At 40.6% G+C, this 25,190-nt stretch overlaps 1 protein-coding gene across 1 annotated transcript in view; it reads left to right on the forward strand.

Moving 5' to 3' along the window:
* TCF4 (transcription factor 4) overlaps positions 1-25,190 on the forward strand; it is a 354,008-nt gene that overhangs the window by 93,390 nt on the left and 235,428 nt on the right. The gene's annotated exons all lie outside the window — the stretch shown is intronic.

Genomic DNA, 25,190 nt, shown 5'->3' on the forward strand with positions numbered 1-25,190 from the left:
AAGTCACATCTTCTCAGTCAGATGTTCTTTAAGCTTTTTTGACTGCAAATGTAGGCATTAAACTTAACCCAGTAAAAGGTTTGAAACCCTTCTTTCTGGTTCTTCATGTGGCACTAAAGAGCACACGCATGTATGGGGGTATTGCGTCTGCGTGTGGGGAAGGAGCTGGCACACTTTACTCGAATAATGTTCAGAACCACCTGCTTTGAATGTGGTCTGATTGAATCAGATGACGGCTGCTTTTCATCACCGCATCGGGATCGGGATGTGGGGGAAGTGTTTTGTTTTGATATTTCGCATGTGCTTAGGTGTTAGTGGTTTCAGATTGTTTAAGAACAGGCTCTCATCACGGAGTGTTGCTGAATCCTGTGGGGGAGGTCTGAAAGAAACCTTGAGTATTTCTGGGTCTGTTTAAAAATTATGTCTTCTTGTGTGGTGCATTTATTTGTGCTCAGGATGCAGATTGCCCTGTGGAAACTGGCAGATCATTTTCCCTCACAAAAGGTTCTTTTGTGTGTTTGGTTGGGGGTTTTCTTTTTTCCTTTTTTTTGTATTTAAACTATTTTTTATTGCCCCTCCTCATGAGCTTTGATATTGGTACATTAATCATTAATACCACTAGGTTCTCCGGAGTTCGTGGTGGGTTTATGTGTCTTTGAGGGGGATGTAGCATCCGTCCTGATAGTCATTTTGTACTTGAGGTTCTAAACATTATTATCTCCTCTTAAATTACAGTGTGCGGGCACGTGTAGGCAAGGTGACCCCCAAAGAACCTGAATGAAGGATTGAAGTTCACCGCCTGCCCTCAGAATGTGTTGGGGGGAATATTTGGGGGGTGGACGCAGGAGAGACATGATGAAAGTACAGATTTCTTGGGCCCATCGATCAGATTCAGATGTAGTACCTCTGGGAGGTACCCAGGAATATGTTTTTGTTTTAACTGGTGTTCCAGATGACTGACACGAGTTGTTCTGAGGATCATTTGGGATTAAGGGAACTCTGTCTCCAATTGATGCCCGAGTATTTCTCAAAGTGGGTACCCCTGCCTCCTAATATACTGGGTGCTTTTTCTAACTTGCAAATTCCCGGGCTCGCTAAGTAGGGTGCTGTGAGACCGACATCTTTAATGTGCCTGCCTTAGGATGCGTGCTTATACTAAATATTAAGAACTACAACTATAGAGACTCTAAGCTCCAGGAAAACAACTACAGAGGTTCTCAGTTACAGGAAATCGTGGAGCAAATCGGAGGATTAGAAATCAGCATGTAATATCTGTACAGATACACAGACTCCTCAAAATAGGGGACAGGTGTGTTTGGAAAGCTTGTTTTGTAAAGAAGGGCCTTTTCTCCCTTTGACTTCTCTTATTTACACTGAAGCTACATTTCTGAATGGAAACGAAAAGGAAAAAAAGGAAGAGCAATAACAACAAAAGATTCCCAAGGCATACCAAAGCTGGGGGGAGCCAGGGGCAGGTTCCCTTTGTCTTACTTTGTGACAACTGTTGACCAGCCTTTTGCTTTATAACCCCGCCCTCCTTGCCAGGACGATGCAGGACCATGAACATAAGAGTCATGGGATCAGTGGGTTCCTGCTTCAGCCCAGCAAGCTCTCTGGAGAGGGAGCTACAGCCTAAGTTGGGTGGGAGTGTGCTGCCATGTTGACATGCAAATTTCAGTTCTTATCCCGCCCAGTTGTGCATTTTTTTTTTTTCTGACCACTACTCCTTTCTTTTCTCCATCTCCTAATTCTCAAGCTCTTTTGAGGCTAAAAACTGGTAAGAAAGACTTTTAAAAATCAGTTTCACTCCTCTTGGTCTAAAACACTCTGATATCACAGAGAGCCGTGGTATATTTTAAAATTTATACACTTGGGGCGCCTGGGTGGCTCAGTTGGGTGAGCATCCAACTCTTGGTTTCGGCTCAGGGCATGATCTCGCGGTTTGTGAGTTGGAGCCCCACATCTGGTTCACTGCTGTCGGTGCGGACCCTGATTTGAATCCTGTGCCCCCCTCTCTCTGCCCCCTACTCCCTGGCTTGCTCTCTCTGAAAAATAAGCATTTAAAAAAATAAAATTTGTACACTTACTTCTGTGTTTTTCTCTCTTGTTACTGAATTTTTAAAAAATGCTTGATATATGGATACCAAAAAAGAGAATGTATGTGTATTACATTTAAATGGAAAACTTTGTTTGTTTGGTATATTAGTCCATAGCCAATGAAAATCCAGGAACTAAGGATTTTTCACAACCACAGCTGAATATAGAACTTCATAGTTGTTTTGCTATGAGTGTAAATATTGAGAATAGTTTTGTTTGTTTATGCCTGTGCAGTTTTATAGTAAATCCTTTCAAATGGGTTGCAAAGCCATCCATGGATATTTGTAAAGACTTTGCAAAATCGTACATACAATAAATTATCCATTTGATTTGAACAAGTTTTGCAATTGTTTGTGGCTTTAACAAGGGTGCTTGAAGGGTATTGTATATATCTTCTGGCTAGGTCTACTTTTTTTGTTGTTTTCAAGAAAATGGGGAGTTTTGTATACAATCCCTTGAATAAATCAGTAGTAAAACTATATACGAGGCGGTCGAATTATGGTATTTCAAATCTGTTTTTTTTTTTATTTTAAAGGGATAACAACTTGTGAATTTCATCTCATGGATTTTTTTAATGTTTCAAATTAAGTTATTATCCCATCCTTGTCTGTTTTTAAAAATAAATACCCTGCTCAATGTGTTAGAAAAATAAAACATATAATGACATAATTAAAATGTATAAAGCCCTTACTTGGGGAAAATACTTTCTTCTTTATTATATTGTACCTTGTAATAATGTATTACCATTGACATTAAAAAGAATTCCTTTTTTTGTTGATATTTTGTCAAATTTCATGATTTTTTTCCATGATTTTTTTTTTTTAATGGCAAAAATGTAATGTTATTAAATCTACTTATTCACTCAACAAATTGTCACTGAGACAGTGGTCTAGGGTCCGGGCCACAGGTGCCCAGGCCGTGCCCTGTCCTGAAGTTTGCATCCCAGTGGGGGTCANGATTCCTTTTTTTGTTGATATTTTGTCAAATTTCATGATTTTTTCCCATGATTTTTTTTTTTAATGGCAAAAATGTAATGTTATTAAATCTACTTATTCACTCAACAAATTGTCACTGAGACAGTGGTCTAGGGTCCGGGCCACAGGTGCCCAGGCCGTGCCCTGTCCTGAAGTTTGCATCCCAGTGGGGGTCAATAAACAAAGATACCAACTAGAAAATATATACGTATCTACACACATATAAAGACGCAAAAACTGTGTATATATATTTATGTACACGCATTATTATGGGCATGCATACAAATACAGAATACTGAATGGTGACAAATACTGTGACAGAATGGGGCAGTGTAAGGGGTTAGTGAGTATGATTACAGGGTGTGTAGGAACGGGTATGTTCTTTTATCTAGGGTAGCCTGAGAGGGCCTCTCCAAGAAGTCCCTCGCCACGTGCATTCTAATCCCTCATCCTATGGTAATAACGCTTGGTTATTTAAAAATATACGCTGTGTTCCATCAGCGACCTAACTGAAGTTCGTATTTGCTGTGAAAAGATACTTTACTTAATATGAAGTAGTATACAAATTAGATGTACTGTATATACCACCTACATAATTAAAGCCTTGATGATGAACTATTAAATTCTATGTAAATTCTATGTAAGAACTTTTGTTCTCATTCTTTTATCTTTTCATTCCACATGCATTTACTGAGTGGGAAGGAATGTTTCTGAGGTGGAGGGAAGACATGGAGATCAGATAACCAGGGGCATACTGGGTAATAGTGAGGAGTCTGACGTGATTGGAGCACAAAGGGGAGTCGTCTGTGTCCTCAGGGTCACAAGAGAAAAAAAGGCAAAAGATCACCAAGCATCTTAAATTCTGGGCTAGGAATTTTAATTTAATTAATTATTATTATTTTTTTATTTGTTTATGTTGAGAGAGAGCATGAGTGTGAGAGTGGGGGAGGGGCAAAGAGAGGAGGAGTGAGTGAGAGAGAGAGAGAGAGAGAGAGAGAGAGAAACAGAAAGAGACAGAGAGGGAGAGAGAGAAAATACCAAGCAGGCTGCACGCCCTCAGCGCAGAGCCTGATGCGGGGCCCGATCCCACGAGCTGTTGAGATCATGCCCTGAGCTGAAATCAAGAGTTGGATGCTTAACTGACTGAGCCACCCAGCTCCATAGGAATTTAAGTTTTATGCCCCAAAACATTAGGGAGCCATGGAAGGTTTTTGGATGGAAAAGTGAGAGTTGTCACTGGCTCATGACAGGTTGGAGTGAGGCAGATCTGAAGTCAGGGAAACTGGCCTTATTATGAAAGGTGGTGGTAAGAGAAGAAAGGAGAGGAAAATTGGTAAAAGCTCCAGTAGTAAAATTGAATATGTTTCAGTGAAATGTTTGTAAGCATTGCTGATGGAGAAGATACAGACCCTTTTTATCTATCACTTACTATATTACACTTTGCTGAAGTAAAACCAGTCTTGATTCTTCAGTGTATCTTCTTTCATAATTTTGTAAAGGTTTATTTATTTTTGAGAGAGAGAGAGAGAAACAGAGTGCAAGCAGGGGAGGGGCAGAGAGAGAGGGAGACACAGAATCCAAAGCAGGCTCCGGGCTCGGAGCTGTCAGCACAGAGCCAGACGCAGGGCTTGAACTCACGAACTGCAAGATCATGACCTGAGGTGGAGTCCGATGCTTAACAGACTGAGCCACCCAGGTGCCCCCAGTGTATTTTGAGTTAAAGCCTTCTGCCTTTTTACCTGGGCTTTCTCTATCTCACCTTTTCTCTGGCCATACCTTGCAATTCCCTTCTTTGTACTTTTGAACATTTGAAATCAAACTTGCAATGGAGAGCTCTATCTCTTTTTCGTGTGTATTTCAAGAAGCAATCTCTTGATGTATATTTGCCATTTGTAGCTTAACTTAAAACTTTTTGCTAATGTTTGATATTTGTTCAAGTGCATAGTTTGTCTCCTTAACTAACTTTGAATTCAGGATTCATAATTCATTTGGAGAGGCCCAAACTTAAAAAAAGGTCGTGTTCTATATTTTTGGTAAGGAGACTTATTTTTCCTTCCATTGAAGTGAGATATGAATGACTCTTGAGGGCCCATGATGGTCCACAAAATTCTCTTAAGTCTAAAATATTGTACAACTTCAGTTTTATTAATACTTAAAGATAGGTTTCCTGGAGCAAGAAATATAAGGATCTCGGGAATGCGTTCTCTGCTCTCCCCTCTGTTACGATAATGGAAAGAGTGTGGTTGCTGGATGCTAGTTCATCTGGAGCTGGTTTGCTGAAGGCAAGTTCATCTAGAGCTGAGGTTTTTAACCTTCTTAGAGTTAGAGACCGTTTTGGAAATCCAGTGCAAACTATAGACTCTCTTTCCAGAAAAATGCAGAGAGCTAAATGCATGAGTAAACTTTTGTAACAATCTCAGGGAGTTTCTGGATCTGCTTAAGGCCCACCCACCCGGGAGCCTGGGTCCTGAAGAGTCAATCCCTTCCCATCCCCTAGCTCTCACCTTGGCATTGCTGAGGCCATGTGTGTAGCATTTTTGTAGGACTGATATTAGTAAATCAAGGAAAAAGTACTCCTCAGTACTTTCTGCCGACATGGCCTTCACTTGTGCTGGCTGGTATTTCTGAGCAGGCCGTGGGGGGACAGGAGAGATAAGAAAGAAGATACATGTGCAAATCTAGAGGAGACTTAAATGGGGAATTATAGGGCAGATCGCTGGTATTCTTCTGAAAATGCTGCCTCTGTGGGGCTCCAACAAATGCGAGTGGCCGGGAGATGATGGCCTTTCAGTAGGTAAAGTTCCGATTTATCCAGACTTGGTATTTATTGTTGAAGAATCTTAATGAGCATTAAGCTCCTAAGACTTCTTCTCGGGCAGCAGGGGGTGGGGCTCTGCTGTAAATTTTGGGATATTTTCAGCTACAGCAACAACAACAAACTCTGACTCAAGTTGGCTTAAACATAAGGAAATGAATTGCTTTATGTAATGTATCCTGAAATCCCTGATGTTTTTCCTCCTTAGTGGCTGGCTTCATCCTGGGACATTCATACTGCCTCATGTCCAAACAGGAATATGCTCAGAGAAAATTTAAAAACCCGGTTCCTAATTTGCAGCTTTCCTTGGAGCAAGGAGACCTTTCCCAGGGACCCATTGGCAGATAGGCCAGGTGTCTCAATGCCCATTTTAAACTGGTCCCTGTGATTGGCACCAGTAGTCGGGCCCTAGGTCAGGAACTGGAGATGAGGTCACCTTTCCCTGATCCATTTGGAGGAAGTTTGGCTTCNGAAGGAAGCAGAGAGGAATGGATATTGGGTAGACAGAGCTAATGATGTCATTGCATCTTTTGATAAGCTAATGTTTAGAATAAAGTAGAAGAAATGATGTTTGTATTTTTGCAGTCCAGCTAAATCTATGTTATTTTCTGTACCACAGCACACAGGAAACACTCCTGTGCTTAAGGCTATGTAAGTGAACTTTTAGAATAGATTTTCCATCCACCAGGGAACTGGTTTCCACTACTTCCCGTCCGTTTACTTGTGGCCCCTTCTGTCATGCAGTCAAGAGAAAGGTGAGCTTTTAGGAACTGACAGTGTTTGTACAGTTTGTGTAAATCCCTGATTTACAGCAATACTTTTCTTCATTAGTGGGTTGTTAATTGACTTGTATGTATTCTTGTCTTTGAGAATTTTCAGTATAGCTTACAAGTAATATGTTCATCTCTTCATATGTACTTTCAATTTAATAATATCTCTATGTTTTTGTGTAAGGAAGTGGGGAAAAAAGTATATGAAAATGCTTCTCAGAATCACTATTAAATTAAATAATAGAACTTTACTCTGGGACATATTTAATCCAGAGGTAGTCTTGATAATTAGGAAGTTGGATTGTTAATGATTGATTTGTGAGACGAAAGGTAACTTTTTCGACAGAGAGTATCTTTCCTTCAAATTTGGGGTTTCAGCTTCTGAAGGTGTCACTTCTCTTTCGTGGCACAAGAAAATGGGTGAGAATCCATTTGGAAAGAGATGAGGAGGAGAGGTTACGAGTTCTCCTCCCAGCTCTGCCAGTGATTTGCCTCGAGGACTTGCACCAACAATCCCCAGATTTTTCACACCTCCACAGTTGTGGGGGGTGTGAGGCAAGGTGTGTGGAAGTGCTTTGAAAAGTCAAAAGCAATAAATTGCTGTGAGCTGTTCATTGTTCTGACCGTGGTGTTCTGATTGTTTTACTTGAAGCAGAACTTGAAATATTAATGGTACCCTTCTTCGTCAATGGAGAAGTCGCAATTGGAAAGTTTTCAGAAAGTGTGGTGCCGTGACTGCCGTCTAAGTAACGGACCTGGCATGCCTACGCCACTTTCTGTCTTGCTATCACCAGATCGCAGAAAGCTGTTTTACTGTAGAGGTAACAGTTGTTTGCTCCTCTGTCCTGAGGCCAATGATTATATAATACGTATCAAATCACTAGGGTGCATATCAAAGTGAGCATAAAGAGGCAAATGTTTCCCTTTACAATGACCGTATAAGAGATTATTTCTATCAGGGGATAAAACATACATGAAGTCTGACTGTTTCACTGCATTTTTACTATAGAAACCATTGAGCCTGAGTTTCGTACATTAACTCCTGTCTCATCATGTGACTGGAAAGTGGTTCAGTGTGTTAAGAGTACTGATCCGCATGTTTCTCTCTGAGTATTAACCCATACTTGTGTATCTGTGAAATGAAGTATTAATTAACTTGTGGAGAACACTGTGCGCTAAGATGATCTTGATGGTCAAGCTGTGGTCGAATTGCTTTAGTTAGTAGTAGAATGAAATTTTTAATTTCTGTCATATGAGGTCATCCTTCTCAAAGTCATAGGAACAGTACAGAATGTTTCCTAACCAGAGAAATTCTGTTAGTGTTTTTGATATTTTCCTGTGTGCACATCTGAAGAGCTCAAGGCCCGGCCACACAGTTAACTAAGATTATACCGTGTGCTGTCTCCAGGTCTTGCAGCATGATGGGTACAGAGATCGCTCAAAGCAAACAAGACGCACTTCTTGTCTTCATGTGGCTTGTTGTTCAGTGGGCAAGAAAGGAATCATGTGAGAATCATTAACATGTACGATTCCATGTGTGACAAGTCTAATGAAAGAGAAGGAAGGACCAGACACCTGAATTAGAAGACAAGGAAAGCTTCCTCCTAGGATGATTCAGCTGACTGTTGATATGGGAGGGAGAGAAACAGGCCGTGAAGTGTGTCTAAACATTGTTAGGAGAGAGGAGATGAAGAGAGGGCCTTTGGGTAATGACCAAAATGGCCTTGATGTCCATAATTAAGAACTTTTCTCTTATCCTGACACCAAGGGGAAGATGTTGATATATTTAAAAAAAAAGGAGTGGCAAGATGGGATTTGCATGCCCCTTTACAAAGACCTCTTTGCCTATCCACTGCATACCAGATACTAATTCACCAATGGCAGTTGGGGCTCTGTCTCCAGTTATCGTTGTCTTACTAACATGTACCCCATTTCCTCCTCAGTGTGTGGTGTCCTTGTCCTTGTTTTGTGTGGGATTACTACATCTCCAGGGACAGCTGTGATTGGACTGTGCCCATCAGGGTAATCCTAACTTCTTCGCTGTGTTTTTTAATTTGGGTCATTCAGATCTTTGCAAATCCATGTAAGTATTTCGTGGCTTTAGGGATTGGTTCCATGATGGTTCCGGTCAAGGCAAAATGAGGACAAAGTTTGCTCTTTTGTCAACCAAACTCTCTGCAAGTAAGTACAGGAATAAAGAAGCAGGTAGAGCCAGAGATTGGATGACTCTAATGGGTTACAGCTTTGGCATGAAGGTTGTACGAAGGTGGTAAAGAAAAGGGCTGGGAAGGAACTTTGGTTTTGTTGACATGGTGGATCCGTTTGATAGGTCAGTCCTAAAACCTGTTTTGTCTCTGGACTTTCCACTTATCTGGGCCAGCAAATTCACTCTGTAAAGGGACTTTTATTTTTTTAATTTAAAATTTTTAACGCTTATTTATTTATTTTGAGAGAGACAGAGACAATGCAAGTATGGGGAAAGAGGGGGCAGAGAGAGAGGGACAGAGAGAATCCCAAGCAGGCTCTGCACTGCCAGCACAGAGCCTGATGCAGGGCTTGAACTCATGAAACTGTAAGCTCATGACCTGACCCAAAACCAAGCTGGATTGGGTTGGATGCTCACCCAGGCACCCCTGTAATGGGACTTATTACCTTCATCTATATGTCTCTGTTCTGGGCTCCAGACTCACATGGTCAGTTCCTTTGCTGGATCTTATACTTGGGTGGCCAGTGGACACTTAGAAGACAAAATGTCTAATATGTCCTCTTTTTTAACCACATACTCCTACACCTGCACAAATATCCATCAGACAAAAATCCAGGAATTATTTGTGACTACTTGCCTTACCTTCCCAAGTTAGCTGTCAAACCCTGTCTATTCTCTTTCCCCAGTGTTATCCTGAATTATCTGTTATCTTTGCTATAACAGTAGTTTCTTGCCTCCTAATTAGTCTCTTTATCTCCAGGTTCTCACCTTAACAACCCATTGTCCCCATGGCTACCATTTCCAAACTGTAAATATGAACTGGATGCTTTTATACTCTGGTGCCTGCCAAAGCCTTTAGATTGAACAATAAACTTGTTAGTACTCTGTCTTCCTCTGGCCCTGCCCAGATTCAGCATTTCTTCATTGGTGACCACTGCAGCTTTAATACCTTTTTCTCCACGCTCATTGTGTGCCTTGCCATTCCCTGCATGGGGGATGTTCTCTTGTGCTTCGCTGCCTTTGCACATTTGCTTTCCTGTCCTTGGAAGGCTCTGCATCTTGTAAGATGGCCAAACTCTGGTCAGGCAGAAAAGGAGTGATGATGTATTACCAGGATGGCAAGCACCCATTGCCATTTAAAGTCACCCTTGGTACAGATGTCTTCTGGGATCTCAGGCTGCACCTTAAATCTGTTGATGTTTCCTGGCTTTTCTCCTGCCCAGGCTCAAACCCAAGCTCGACAGCAGCTGTTGATAGCAGTCGTTATTGAACTAATGTCAGGGACCCCTTCTGAATCCAAGAGGTGTCTCGGTCCCTCCTTAACCCAGACTTACCTTACTCACTGCACTGCCCACAGCTCAGCCTAGGATAGAATAGACTATCTCCATGAGGACAGGTGTACAAGAGAGCACTGATTTAAAGATCATTCATAACTTCTCCTAACCCATAGGCACAAGTCTAGTTCTTGAAACAGTGCAGTGGGTAATGCTTGGAAGGGTGTCTCTACCAAAAAAGATTGACTTGGGGGTGTGAAGAAAGAATGGTGAGAAATGAGGGCTATACTGTTTCAAAAAGGCAGCTGAGTGGGGGAGCAAAATGGGGAACAGTGGAAAAAGGGTAGGAAGGGCCTGCCTGAATTCTGATGTTTTTAAGGAGTAGCTTTCTGTGTTCATGGGAATATATATTTGATATGCTGAGAAAAAGAAATCCATATGCCCTACGCTTTTGTAAGCAGCTAGGTTTTAGTGCAAGACACGCAGGCAACAGGATTCTTTGCCAATCCCTTACCATCATGAGGCCTGATTCTTCATCTGTGAAATGAGGATAATACAGTGTACCTTGGTGGAGACTGTGGGAATTAAATGAGGCAGTTTGAGTAAAAAATCCTCACAATGAGTGATTGTTTTCTTTGGTGTGGTGAGAAATGCTTAATAATCTGCTTTTCTAAAAAAATAAAAAAAAAAAAGAAAAAGCCCCGATTTGTAATGTTTGCCAATTTCCATGGTGTAAATGATCTCACCAGTGCTGATTCTGAGTTCCCAGTGTGATGGCATTGAACATGGAGTTGGGTAGATGAGCACATAGTGCGGGCACCACTCACCAGAATGCCACCGCCCGCTTCCTCTTTTCCACACCCGAAACTGTCAGTATTTTGCCTGTGTCGATTCTAGCTCTTTTCTCTAAAATTCCATAAAATTCATCATTCTTTCAGTACTCAAATACTGCTTTTTACTTATGTGTGATTTCTCTCCCAACCTAGATTATTATATTTCAGGGAGAAAGCCCTATTTTAGATTTTTTTTCTTTTTGTATACCTTTGGTGTCAAATATCACACTGTGATATTCATGGTAATAATAAAAACAGGAGTTACCTCCTCATCCCCTTTTTGAGATCCTACTGTGCCCCAGATTCTTTGGTGAGATTTCCCCTAAATTATCTTTAATCATCTCAACACTGCTAGAGGCTGGATGCCATCATTCCCATTTTACAGATGAGGATACGCAGAATCTGAGATGTTAAAGAATTTCTCCCAAATCACACAAGTATCAAGCAGCTCAACAGTTATGGCTGAAAGATAGTGCCTAGAAAAAAAAAGAATGGCTAATGAACGTATTGGATTTATTTTCTTGAGGCAGACAGGACTGAGCAGCCTGAGAACATTTGGTGCTCAGAGGGAGGAAATGCTAAGAGGGGAAAACAAGTTTGAAAGGGAGAGAAGGATAGTTCAAAGGCCAATTTCCCCTGCTTCACAATTCTGACTAGTGCCAGCTCTCTAACTGCGTGTGTTTGCTTTGCTTGGAAGATGGAATCATAACGCCAGAATTCTCGGAAGTCTGTTTTGGAGGATGCATTAGTCAGGGTATGCTAATTGCTGGAACAAACAACCCCCAAACTTTGGTAGCTTAGCACAGCAAAGGGTTATTTCCCCGCTGGTGTCACAGACCCATGGAGGTAGGCTGTGTCGCCTGAGGTCAGTCTTTGGGTCTGGGTTCTTTCATTCCTTAGCTCAGCCATCCCCTGGGGCCTCCGGGATTCACTAGATTCTTTGTATCCAGCTGAACAAAGAGGAAAGACAAAGTGCCTGGAGGACCGCAGGAGGTTTTAGGGGCCAGGCCTGGAGGCCAGCATTACTTCCGCCCACATTCTATTGGCCAGGTCTTGGTCACATGGTCCCGCCCCAATGCAGAGGAGGATGGGAGGGAGAGCTCCACTTCCTGTGCGGTCCGGCAGGGAGCAATGTGGGCCGATGGACACAGCCTCACATCCCAGGGCCCCGAAAGTTTGGTGACCTCTCGTTTTCAGAGGTTTTGGATTTTCAGTGAGGCACCACCACGTAGCGCGGCCTCTGGTCGACGTTGGGTTGGGGGCCTGCCCATGGCCTTTACCTGAGGAAGTTGTTTACCTTCTCTGAAAAGAAGGCAGCAGTGCATTTGAGGACTCCCATAGGACACTGAAGGGAGTCCCCAAGGTGGGCTGATTAGTTCACCAGAGGTGGATATCCAAACAAGAACTACCACTCATAGGCTTAAGTTGAAGCTTGCAATAATTGCTAAGCAAGAAAGGAAAACTAAAGCAGGAAGGAAAGAAAGTAAAGAAGGGTGGCCAGTAGGATACAGGCACTTTTTCTTGGAAGATCCGTTGCCGTGCTTCGTGTAATTAAATTCCATTCCTTTCGATGAAGCCATTTTTATAAATAATGTGGAGGCTTTCCGTAAACTGAATATTTACCATTTTAACTCTTTACCTTAAAGATTGTAATGTTTTTTTATATGTAGACATGATTATTATTATTTCTTATTTGTAAAACCGATTAGATAGTTCCGCTATCTAATGGTGAACTTTCTCAGAGCCACTGCTTACCAGGGTCCCACACTCTTCCTTGAGTTACACGTGGTGGGGAAAAAAAGAAAAGCTGAGGAACGGGTGCGCCTTTTAAAGATAAATTACAATACAGTTGATACAACGAGGAGAATTCATTTTATCTTGTTTCGCATTGTACATATATTGCTTCGATTTCATTCTGTGTTTATGAGGCTTGCGGGATCGCTTTCTCTGGCTTTCTTGTTTGTAACTGCAGATGTAGCGGTTTCTTTTGTGTACCACTTGCCTCCCAGAATTTGGCCCAGCAGTTTGGAGTAGCTGAACGATTTATCGAGGACAGATCAGCTGAAATGTGGCTCAACTATAGTAAAGCAGAAGGAATGACATAAGGTTAGGTGACTGATGTGTGAGTTTTTGAATTTGATTTGGTTTTACATGGAAAGGTTGAAGCAATGATCCATGTATTCTAATAAAAATCATCAGTACAAGTCAAATAAAATCTGGCTTAGTGGCTATTTTCCCACTGTATCACTCATGGCTAGCCGGTGCTGTTACAGACCGCACTTGGCAGGCACTGTTTTCTTCCTACAACAAACGCTTAAAGTAGTATCGCAATCTTTGCTATGTTAAGAAGGCATCTTTTCTAATCAAACTTTCTGCTAATCTCATGATAAATCATTATTTTCTACTGACAGCTCTGGCTTCCCTGGACGGCTTCCCTGCTCCTTGTTTTCTTTCAAGATGCCTGGTTATTGTCATTCTTCAGGTCTTTGCTTCTATCTCCTTTCAAACTAACGACATTTCTTCCATTCCTGAGGAAGAGTTACAGCTTTTTACCATTCCACGTCATGAGTTTGTCAGACCAGTACATCTGAGCAGCTCATCTCTTTCTGACCAGTGTTCCACGGCTATCAGATGGGCAGAAGGCAGGCCGCATCCACGTTGCAGACCTACTGGAAGAAAACAACGGTTATTCCGGTGAATTTGATGCCATTAGGCTTAAGAAAATACCAGTGGATGCTTCCTAATGCATTTCAGTTTCTGCCCCCAAAAGCTGGACGAGGAAATTCATGCAGATGAATTGTGACTGCCTCTGTTCCGAGAGTGCCTTCAAGCACTTGAAAGTGAAAGTAAGAGTACAGCGTATTTGGAGAAAGCCACAGTCCATTTTTGTCATTCCAGACCTGCTGTCACAGCCCTGGTCTTTTTCAAACCAGTGCCAAATTTGTGTTGTGTTGGGGAAATGGCCTTGTGTAGGATTTCAGGGCAGCACAGAGAGGACACCGGCAATTTTGTTTTCACTGCTGACATGATTTAAAAATGCATGTTGCTAGATACGAAAACTCAGTCATTGTAATACTATCCAACTTTCCTGTTTCAGCAAGTATGCCGACAAACTTTAGCACGTATTCTGTTACCTGTTAGAATTAAACAGGGGAATGGAATGGTCTCTTTTATATAGGATACCTGCCAGTCTTTTGATTTTTGCTTTTATGCTTTTGAAAAACAGTGTTCCTGTGCTCATACTTAAGTACGCAACTTCTTTGGATCCTGGCTTCATACTTTCTGTGACTCGAGATAAATCATTTAAAACGAGATGAATATAAAACACATTTTGGAAAGCAGAAAGCAGAAAACAAAAGTGTGGTTCCATTACTGTGAGATAAAAGCAAAACCCTGAAGTCACCAGGCAGACTCCTCTGACGAGTCTGATCAAAAACAAGGTGATGTCAGTTGAACAAGTTGCAACATCTGGGAACCATTTTAAACATGATCATTATATCAAGAAACTATTAGTAGATTCAAGTGTGTGTGGTATATTTGTGTGTGTATGCTGGTTTTACACACACATGCACACACACACACAAATTATTAAACACCATACGGAAAACCTTTGCCCGCGTCTGCCAGGCATCTGGCCGAAGTGGGATTGTGAGGAAGATTTTCTAAGCATTTACAAGTCAGAGTTGAAATCCACCAGCACTCTTCAGTTTATAAAATGACATGGGCTTCACCCCAAGGTTAGAGGGACTATTTTCACCTTCTATCGATAACAGTAAGGTAAGTCACTCAATATTGTAGGAGACGTACGTATTCGATCAGATGGCCACGTTCCACTTAACAATCTTTTCTGTCCTAAAGCTTTCCTCTTCAGTTTTTGTTCATTTGTATACCTGATTCTAAATGTGAGAATATGTGCTTTTTAATGTGTCAGTTTACTTCCCACTTCTAAAAACTTTTAGATCTGTTTCCCACTTTTTTTTTTTTGCCAACCTATGAAAACCACACTCGATTTTTTTCCATCTGTCATACATGTACTGATGACACAGTATTTGATTTTAATTGGGAAGTGCTACTTCTGTGGCAGACGTCCTTCTTGCGCAGTGGTTTGTACAACGTGGTGGAAAGAGGCAGTGAACGTGTAGCCAGTCAGGGCACCAGCCACCACAGAGTGGATTATTTAACTTGGCTTGATGCATGGCATTGATTCACAAGTAGGTTGCTCAGTCTTGTCTTCATTTTGGCTGAATTCCTTCAAAGCTAGGGGTCTGTCTTCATTTCTTCTAGTCTCTGTACTCCCAAACCCGGCCTAGGTCACCAGGCTGCCACTAATAATTATATCCCCTGAGATGTCACGAGAACCGAAATAAACGATTGAGAACCTCACCCATTCTGATAAGAACAGAAATTTCAGTCAGCGTGCATTGCCTTACATTTCTGTGGTTTAAAAAAAAAACAACAGTTAATCACAGGCCAGAAGCTCTGTAAGGCTGCCTAGGAAACTGTTGTGGGTGACCACTGACCCAACAGTGGTACTGAGGGAATTTTCACTTTTTACTCTCTAGACTTTTGTATTTTGATTTTTTCCCCCCAATAAGCACATAATTGAAAATTAGTTGTAATGGTCTTGAAGTATCTCCCCATAGATTGCTGATTATCCGCACGGGGAAAAGTTGTAATTGTGCAACGATGAATTCCCACAATACCTTGACCAGGTGGTGAAATGAATATGGCGGCCGAAGGGGGCAGACGACCTTGCCATCCTATGGTTCTGTATGTGATATCTTAGGAGAGACCCAAGGCCACTTTTGTGCTCTTCTATTCACCTATAATAGAGCCACGAGAAAGCACCAGATAAACCCAGATTGAGACACATTCTCTAAAATAGCTGGTCTCTACTCTTCAAAAATGTCAGTGTCACAAAAAGAAAAGACTGAGGAACCATTTCAGATTAAAATAGATGAAAGAGAGGTGAAGAGTAAATGCAGTGACTCATCCTGGATTTTGTTTGTTGTTTGTGTTTTGTTCTTGGTTAAAATGCTTTTATTATACTTGCGATCAGTTGTCATTCATGGAGTGCCTTGCGGGTTATCTGAGATAGTGGCCGCACTGTGGCCATCACAAAAGGGGGAAGAGTGACTAATTAGAATATGGAGTATGGGTTAGATAAAAGTGTGATATCAAAGGTCATTTCCCCAATCTCCTTAACTATTCTGCCTTTGTTCTTAGGAAGTGCACACAGAAGTACTAAAGAGATAAACAGGCCTGATTGTAACCCACTTGCAAATGGTTCAGACATAGCAAATGTCATAGTTTTAAGTGCATTGTAATGAAAACCATTTTAAAATTAAAAAGTAGAGAAATATAGGAGAAATTTAAAACTATGTTTTGCCTTGACTTCAACCCTGATCTTTTCTTGATTAGTTTCCAGGTGGGGCTGGAATATCTCTTGTTTCTTGTTTTTCATTTGTTTGTTTGGTTGAAGTTCCTGGAGGATTTGGATGGCTAGCTACATTTCAGAATCATAACCCTCGATTCATATGCTATCCTCTCAGAAAGAGTTGCTAGAATCATTTTGAGACTGATTAGGTGCCACAACATAAGTAGCAGATACTCCCTCAAAACGGGAGCAGAAGGTTGATTTTATTTGCTTTGGGGATAGGAACATGGTGTAATGTTGTCGCGTTCTTGGTGGGTTTTAGCCTGGGCAGAGCTGTCTTTGGTTGACCAGGTAACTTGCTGTTCTCTAAATGTCACAAAAATTACATGTTCTCCTTCAAATTCCATCCTCTCACAACTCCGGTTATTACAGTTGTGCTGTATGCTTGGGTATCAGACTGTAAATTTAGGCAAAATGCATCCTGTTGAGCCCAGTAAGTAAAATAAAGAGATTTCCCCCCTGATCCAAGCTATTACAATTTCACATTTGCAGAGTATTTCAAATTCATTTTTAATGGACTGCTTCCCTTCAAATACATGTGGAGATAGATTTATAAAACTGTAAACAGTTTATGCAGTTTCACAGATTTCCATTGTATGTGTTTGATACTGATTTACCTCTTTTTAATTGCAACAGAGATAAAGAATTAGTAGTTTAAAACAGTAGGAACTACATGTTCTGCTGTGATCAAGGAATTAGATAATCTGGCTTGTTTGCTTAAGGGGTCTGTATCTTGAGACTTTTATAGGGCAGTATTAAAGCTCTGAGCCTTCTTATTATGCCAATACCCAGAAGATTGCTTTAATGAGAAGTAAAGGGCCTTTTTCCAATTACAAGGGAATAACTGTATTAAGTTCCTGTGTTATGTCAACCTGCTTTGATTTGATTACTGCGAAAGAAATGGATTTATCTGTCAGTGTTACTTAATTAAGCCTTCTCATTGATGTTTTGCAGAGTAATATAGCGTGGTTTGCACATTTGAGCCTAAATACAAAGAAAATTGGCCTAAAACTAAGGCATGACCCCTGAAGATAACATGTAAGATTGATTGCTTGTCATTCATTGCCAGGTCAGAGGCTACGGTGTTAAACACAGGTAGAAGATTGGGATGTTGAAAGAATAAAATGAAAATCATTTTATGGGAGTGATTATTGAAAGCAAGAGGGACTGTGCTAGGAAACTGGATTTTAGGGAAGATATTTGAATACTTAAAACGATGTGGCTTCCCCAGTATCAGTCAAGCATCTGTAAATAGGGGGTGGGATGAGATAAGAGTAGAAGAAACTGGAGAAGTAGACTGGGTTGGAGTATGAAAGGAAATAGAAGAAGGAAAAAGCACAGGGAACAGATGTCATTTGGGAGAAGTGGACCATTGTGGTGATGCAGAGCAATTACAGCCTACAAATATTTCAATTAAGCCAGCAGCCCTTTCCCAGAGCCGCAGGAATGGCACCCTAGGGAGAAAAGAGGTATGGGGGGGGCGGTTACATCTTTTCTGTTGGCTTCCCCCCCCCTGCCCTGAAATAAATTATTTATCAAGTAGGCATTTAAAAAACTCAATTTGTATATCTTAAGTCATTACAGTATTGTAGACTTCACAACATAAAAATTACATGTGTGATTTGAAAAATACATGCATCATTACAGGTACCTAAGTGTTATTATATAGTCTGTTCTATTAGGAAATGAAGCATATTTTAGCTTTTTCGTTGTTGTGTAATGTTTTCTAAAGTATCTCTCTTTTATTTCTCACACTTTGTGATGTGTATTTGTAAATACATCTTTAAAGTTACCAAACACCTTGTTAAAAACTTCCCAGAATGTATTCACTTTTAATTTAGATGCTTTGACAAGGCTGATCTCTAATATTGGCGTTAGATGGTATGTTGGTTCTATCTTCAGTCATTTCTGATTGTTATTCTCACCTGATTTGAAATAAGTTAAGAACATTGTCTTAGGAAAATTGATCTTTATTAAGTGCTTTTAGATCAGTTAGATTTCAAAAAGTCAAAGGAGGCAAATACAATTAGTATTGTAGTCTTTCCTCAAGTTATTCATGACTCTCTTCTTTATGGGTTCTTGTTAGAATGATGAGATCTTGGAAGAATTAACTTCTCTTTAAGAGGAAGACTCTGACTGGTTAGTTTCAAACATTTGGAGTAGAAGGTTGCTAAAAAATATCCATCTCTCCATGTTTCACATTAGATTATTCAAATTGGAATATTATCCAAATTAGATGATCTTTCGCATTTCTAAATTGTACGGATTGGTCTAAAAACTTCAAGGTTACTTTTTTTCCTCTATTGCATGATAGAAACGTTTAGTCAGCTTGGGTTCTCAAGACGGTTTATGAATTTCAGAAACACGAGCACATCTACAATGCAATAGTTACGCATTTTATTTTGTTACTTTCATATGATCTGCCTTTCATGTTATATGAAAATGTGTTTCCCATTTTATAGCACTGCAAAATGCAATTAACTTCATATTTTAAATATCTGAGATTATTTAGTTTTCCTTTTTGAAAAGTAGTTTGGTTTTAAGGAAAATAATAATTGTTTAAAGAATGTTCTAAAGGACATATTAATAATGCAAGTTTAAGTTGGAGGTTAATAAAGCTAAAATATTGGAATAATTCCTCTCTGAACAACTTTTCCTACTATACTTTACTCCTAGTATTTTCATATTTTACCTTTTTTATATATATACTCGCAAAAAGATATTTATATAGAGATACAAGTCATCTTCTACTTGACATTTTGAGTTTTCAGATTTATTTGGTAAGGAAATCCGTTAGCACTCAGAAAGCCAGCATTGACAGCGATGATCCAAAAATGGGAAGCCCAGGTCTCTGTTCCTTATATCAGAAGTATCTTCAAATTTGTGTGAGATGCATCCCCACAACCCTCCTATTTTGCTCAGTCAGCTTTGGAAAATGCTGGAAGTTTCTTGTTAGTGTTCAGATCACTCATTATGAGACATATCTTGTTTCTTAGGAAAAAGAAAGAAGCGGTCATGGCTCTATAGACATCGTCCATCAATATCTGAAGCTTTTCAGCTCTTCCTTCATCTGTACTGATACTCAAATTTGACTTCACATTACTCTGCTTAGAGCTCTTATTATACTGGGTGCTAATGAAAATGTGCACATCCTTAACACGCTCTTTGCTGATGAAATATTTTGAACTCTAAATTCATCTGGCACTGACGGAGAGCATATGCCATCTCAGTTTGTGTGGAGGGCTCAGCCAAGGGTTCTTCCTGGACTAGGAAATTAGTAGGAGCCACAGATGTATCCAGTCTGTGAGTCTCCATGATGGTGTGGAGGATATTTAATGGTGTCTGTTGTCGTAGAGCGAAGGATCTGAGACAGGATAGACCTCAACATGTTTCAGAGGGATTATCTTTCCAGGAAGAGCTTAGTCTCAAACTCCCAATGCATTCTGAATGTATAGAAGCTTTCATCAGGAAATCAATATATTTCTCCAAAAGTAGTAAGTTGTAGACTTTTAAAGCAACTCAGAAAAACCACTTTAGTTGTTTTCTGACTTCATGAAACTCTAGCGCCTAGCGCACATACATATGTCCCTCTAAGTATGGAAAGGACCAATGCACAACTGTAATTGTCTCAAATCAACAGAGTTAGGTAACTAACAGTCGTTTATTTCAAGTCAAGGATAAGCCTGTATACCATTTAGTCTGTGTTCTTAGGTTGGGCCTCAGGTCAGCATATATAACCTTTGACAGCATATCATTTATACAGAACACAAACATATGTTGCAGTCATGAGATGTAAAGGGGATATTCTGAAGGTAAATTAAGTCACTAAACAAATCTAATATGTACTGAATTCATATTGTGATTTTGCTGTAGAGTTTTATGAAGAAGGTGGGATTTGTTTACTCTAAACATACTGGCTACTTCTAAAATCTAGGAGAATATTTGAAAATCTCTGATCTGTTTAGCAGAACTAAGAGTTATAAAAATGTGAGACTCAGATTTCTTTGAATAAATCATAATTTTACAGATTTACGTGGTTTGGCTATCTTAGATTTTGGAGCATACGACTAAGTTATGCTCTCATGGGTAGGTGTTGGTTACTGAGAATTTGCTATGGGCCAAGTATTCCCCTAAGTGTTTAACAAATATTAATTGACTTATTTACTTTAACAATAACTCCTTGAGGTTGGAAATCCTATTATCCCTGTTATCTCCTGTTAGATACCTACTTTGGATGAGTCCTGGGTTTTCACTTCTGTTTTCCTTGACCCGAGAGGCCATTAAATTTTCTAGGTTAGCATCTGTCCTTAGGGTAAAAAAGTCTTCTTTTCCTTCTTGGGTTGTAGCTTTTGCTTTGATTTTGGCTTGATAATTCCTTATTATCTTGTCAGTTTATTAGCATTTTAAAGATGATTTAAAAAATTTTACCCATCATTTTTAGTTTCTTGTGGGACAGTTGTCCAAATATGCTAGCCTTCTCGATTTCCAAGAATGGAATCCAAACTCACTTCTTTTGTAGTTGACAAAAGTGAGTTCAGAGAGGCCAGTGACTGGGTTAGACCATTGAGCTGGTGGTAATGCAGAGTGGTTACTGAAGTCTGAGTCTCTCTTCCAACTCCCAGAGCTGTGTTTTCTGACAATTGTCCAATCTATCTGACAGTTTAAATCTTGCATGTAAACAAAGTGGAGATTTGAGTAGTCAAATCATAAGTTTAATGAATATGGAATGAGAATCGTAGAAATTAAAAATCATCTGTGTCTTTTTTCCAAATAGAGTGTTCGGCCCTAGTTCTGCCCAAACTTTACTTTTGTGTTTTGATGCTGAAGTGTCTGAGATTTTAGAGGGGTTTCTGCAGACCTACTCTAACCGAATGGAATTTTGTGGATTGTCAGGTTGCCTCCTAAACCACTGTCAATCCCATAGAAATGACCAAATGTGTCCTCATTTAGGGTAAAATAAATCAGAAATGTCTGGAACAGTGGAACCCATTTTAGGCTTTTAGAAGAATAATTTATGCCATCCACTTGCTTTTTCCCTTTCCCTTCTGCCCAGGTTATTGTGTTTCTGTTCTTTATTTCCATCTTGGATGGAGAGTGATGGAGAGGCAGGAACTAAATGTTCGGACAGCCCCAGTCCCAGGCAGTTTTTCATTTGTTACTATGTTGCCTTAATAAATTTCCTGAACTGTTTGTGTGCTCTTATCCCATACTCATTGTGAATCTTGTTTCCCTCTTTTGTTTTTCATGTAGAATTTTGACCCCTTTCCAGCAAATATCCAGTCCATCACAGTGTACATTTTGAGAAGCTTATCGTATTTCTGGATTTATTGTTCCCCCAGTTTTATTTTCCAGTCTCTTGATTTATTCAAATATTTACTTTCATATATTTGTGTTGTATATAATTCTGTAATCTTTTGTGGACCTAAGAATAGGCATAAACTCCCAAATGCTTTCAGTCTGCCTAGGGAGACGGTTGAGAAGTAACATTCAAGATGGCCATGGAAAGAAATGCCGTTCTTCAGGGAGGCATTACCAGTGGCGGAAGAGAGTGGTCTCTGGCTTCGGCGCAGACACCACCTGTGTTTGCTGCATGCTTGGGAGACTTTTCTATTCCGTTGAAGTCTCAGTGTTTTCATATATGAAATGGAGGTACTATTAGTACATTGATGTGCTGGACACATACTTATGCTCACTAAATGTTAGCTGCTATTATTTTTTGAGAGATGGAACAGTTCAGGCCGAGGGACTAGCAGGCACGGAAACATGGACGGCTACAAGTGCGTGCTGTGCCTGTATACACCTGCAGAGATTAAGGAATAGCCAAGGGACACACGCAAGTTTACTAAAACGTGAGTTAGGGCAAGATGCAGATGCGACTGGAGACAGATGTGATGGGACTGTGTATTGAACGCTGCTGAATCTGAATCCAGCACCCTCGGCAGGAATTTTAAGATACGGAGTGAGAGAGGCAAGTGGTGGTGGTTCCTCTGCTCTTGTGTTCCTGAGAAGGCAGGCTGGTGGTTCTCAAACTAAGGTGCCCGTGAAAATGACTTGGGGATCTTGTTAAAAACACAGTTTTCTTGGGAGATCCTGACTCAGTAGGTCTGCAGTCTTGGGCCCCAAGATACTGATTTTGAAATGAATATACCATGTGATTCAGATGCAGGCGGTCCTCAGGTCTCTCCTCCTGGGAGACGGACTGGAATAGTCCTTGAGGAAATGCTCTCTAACTGACTGGCAGGCCTGATGAAGCTCAGTAGGAGGGAAGAGGGAAACAAATGACTTAAAAGCAACATGTTTACATTCATTATGAATCACAAATATCAGTGTTCTCGCTTCTGTGGCTTCTTGCTCTGGATAGATGAGCATCAGCTCTACAGGTATTTTTTTTTTTTTTTCCCAAAGAAAAAAGTATATCAGAGATGGCACAATTGTTCTATTAGGTTTGGGAGAGCTGGAGATTGGTCCTTATCTTTTAGATCTAGCAGGAGGCCAAGGAATTTCGGAAAGCCTGTTTAAAAGAGATCAGTGAACGGGAGGAAGCAGAAAGGAAGGTGGAACAGCCTGAGGTCAGGAAATGAGAAAGAGAAAGGAGAAGGGATGGGAAAAGAGCAGTCAGACCTGATTGGTTGGGAATCTATTTGCGAAGGAACCCAGCCAGTATTTAACCTGTTTTGAAAAAGCTAGACTTCCAGCATTTTTAATTAGTGGATTGCTCGCTTTTGAAATTGCCCAGTTGGGAATACTCAAGTTTTGATGTGTTTTATCTGCTCGCTAATTAGCAGGCTGCCTGGTTGACCATCATTCTCCCTTTATTCTGTGGACAGAAGATGGGTGTGAAGGTCTCCTGAAAGGCTCCAGCTCAAGTCTGGGTTAAAAGGCATGAGCCACTGTGTATTTAGTAGGAATTCATACTAAACTACAAGTTAAATTCTAGTACATCTCTTCTCCCAACTCGATGCTTCCTTTTTGCTCTTTACTGTAATTTTCCCTCAGCACAGGTCTTCTCATTCTAGACACAGTTGAGACTTGGGGATGGAGCATTTTTTTGTTGTGGGAATTGTATTCTAACATTTATAGGACGTTAGCGGCATGCTTGGTCTCTACCCATTAGATGACAGTAGCGCTGCCCCGCTACCCCCCACCCTAAGTGTGACAACCCAAAATGTCTCCAGACATTGCCAAAATGCCTTCTGGGGGCCAAAATCGCCCTGGTGGGGAACCATTCCCCTTTCCTCCTTCTCTTTGCCAACTTTTTGTGTTTAAAAATTTCCTTGAAAATTGCTAAGATAAAATGGGACCACACAGCATGAAATCTTATGCAGGGATCCAACTCCGTTCCTTCATTACGTTTTGGGCAAATATAAGAGGACAAAATCTCTCAAATTAACCTGGGCCAACTGTTCCAGGGGAAAAGGAAGTCAAGACATGTGAGACTTGTGAAAATCTGCACTGGTTGAGAGATTTTTGTCATTTATACCTTTTGCTGCTGAACATATTTGAATTTTGGTTAAGGATGAGGGGGACCATGTAGGCTTGCAAAAACTCCCAAATCCAGAGGGTTTTAAGTCACTTCTTCAAGTATTTCAGTTCAGCCATACCCATAGGCCAGGAGTGGGATTGTTAAACAGCAGATTTGGGGAAAGTGTTCCACCTCCTCTCCAGACTGGATGCACTTCCCAGGGCTTTCTTGATATCCCTTAGAGCTCACAGTCACTGAGTTTAGCTGTTCATGGGGGGGGGTGGGGTGGGGGTGGACATTTATTTGCATGTNGTACCCACAAAAGAAACAGAAATATTTGTTTAAAAAAAAAAAAGAAAGATTTCAAGTTTATTTATTTATTTATTTCTTGCACGTGCAAGTGGGGGACGGACAGAGTGGGGAGGGAGAGAGAATCCCAAGCAGGCACTGCACTGTCAGTACAGAGCCTGATGTGGGGCTCGAACTCATAAACCACGAGATCATGAGCTGGGCCCAAATCAAGTGTCGAACGCTTAATTGATCTAGCCACCCAAGCACCCCAAGGATGCAAGTTTAGTGGTAATAGTAACTTGGCTTTTGTTGTTGCTACTCCATCTCTTAAGATATTCTAAATGCTGTGTACTCCACTGTACCCCAAAATAAATCAATTTTAATTATACTGTGATGACGTCTGCTGATAATAAAATAGCAGTAATAAAAGGAATGACAGTAGTGGTGCATTAGGAGAATAAACAGTATCACTGAAATGTTAGGAAACACAATAAATGGGATTTTGTCTCCTAAACCGAAGATTCACACCTCCTCCTCCAATTCTGTCAGAGGAGGTGTGTGACGGCTGTCTGTTATCAACTGCGATCAAAATAACAGAGCAGTGAAACTTTGTATACTTATAAAGGACTTCTCATCAGCAATATCAAAGCCATTTCTCTATATAGAGCGAGTGATCTTTCAATCACTTTCATGTTTTAAGCAATTAATATGATAACTTAGCTGTTACACTCTCCATCCTGAGCATTCGCTCCTGGATGTACTCACTGAGCATGTAGTAAGCTGGTCAGCACTAGAACTCTGCTGGGACAGAGGTCAGAAGAATTTCAGCTTTCTGGCAGTCCATCGAGGTCTCTTCGCTATCCCTTAGCGAGATCAAACATTGCTTTAACAACTTTAAAGTTTACATCTCGGTGCCCAGGATTGTAGGCACTGGTAAGGATTGTAGTCAAGTGGTAAGTCTATTAAAATAATTAAGATACCGAGACAGTGGTGTTTTTACTTAGAACATTTAAAAAAAACAGAATTCTAGT

This window comes from Crocuta crocuta, unplaced genomic scaffold, assembly GCF_008692635.1.
Source record: "Crocuta crocuta isolate KB4526 unplaced genomic scaffold, BGI_CrCroc_1.0 scaffold36, whole genome shotgun sequence".
Lineage (NCBI taxonomy): Eukaryota > Metazoa > Chordata > Mammalia > Carnivora > Hyaenidae > Crocuta > Crocuta crocuta.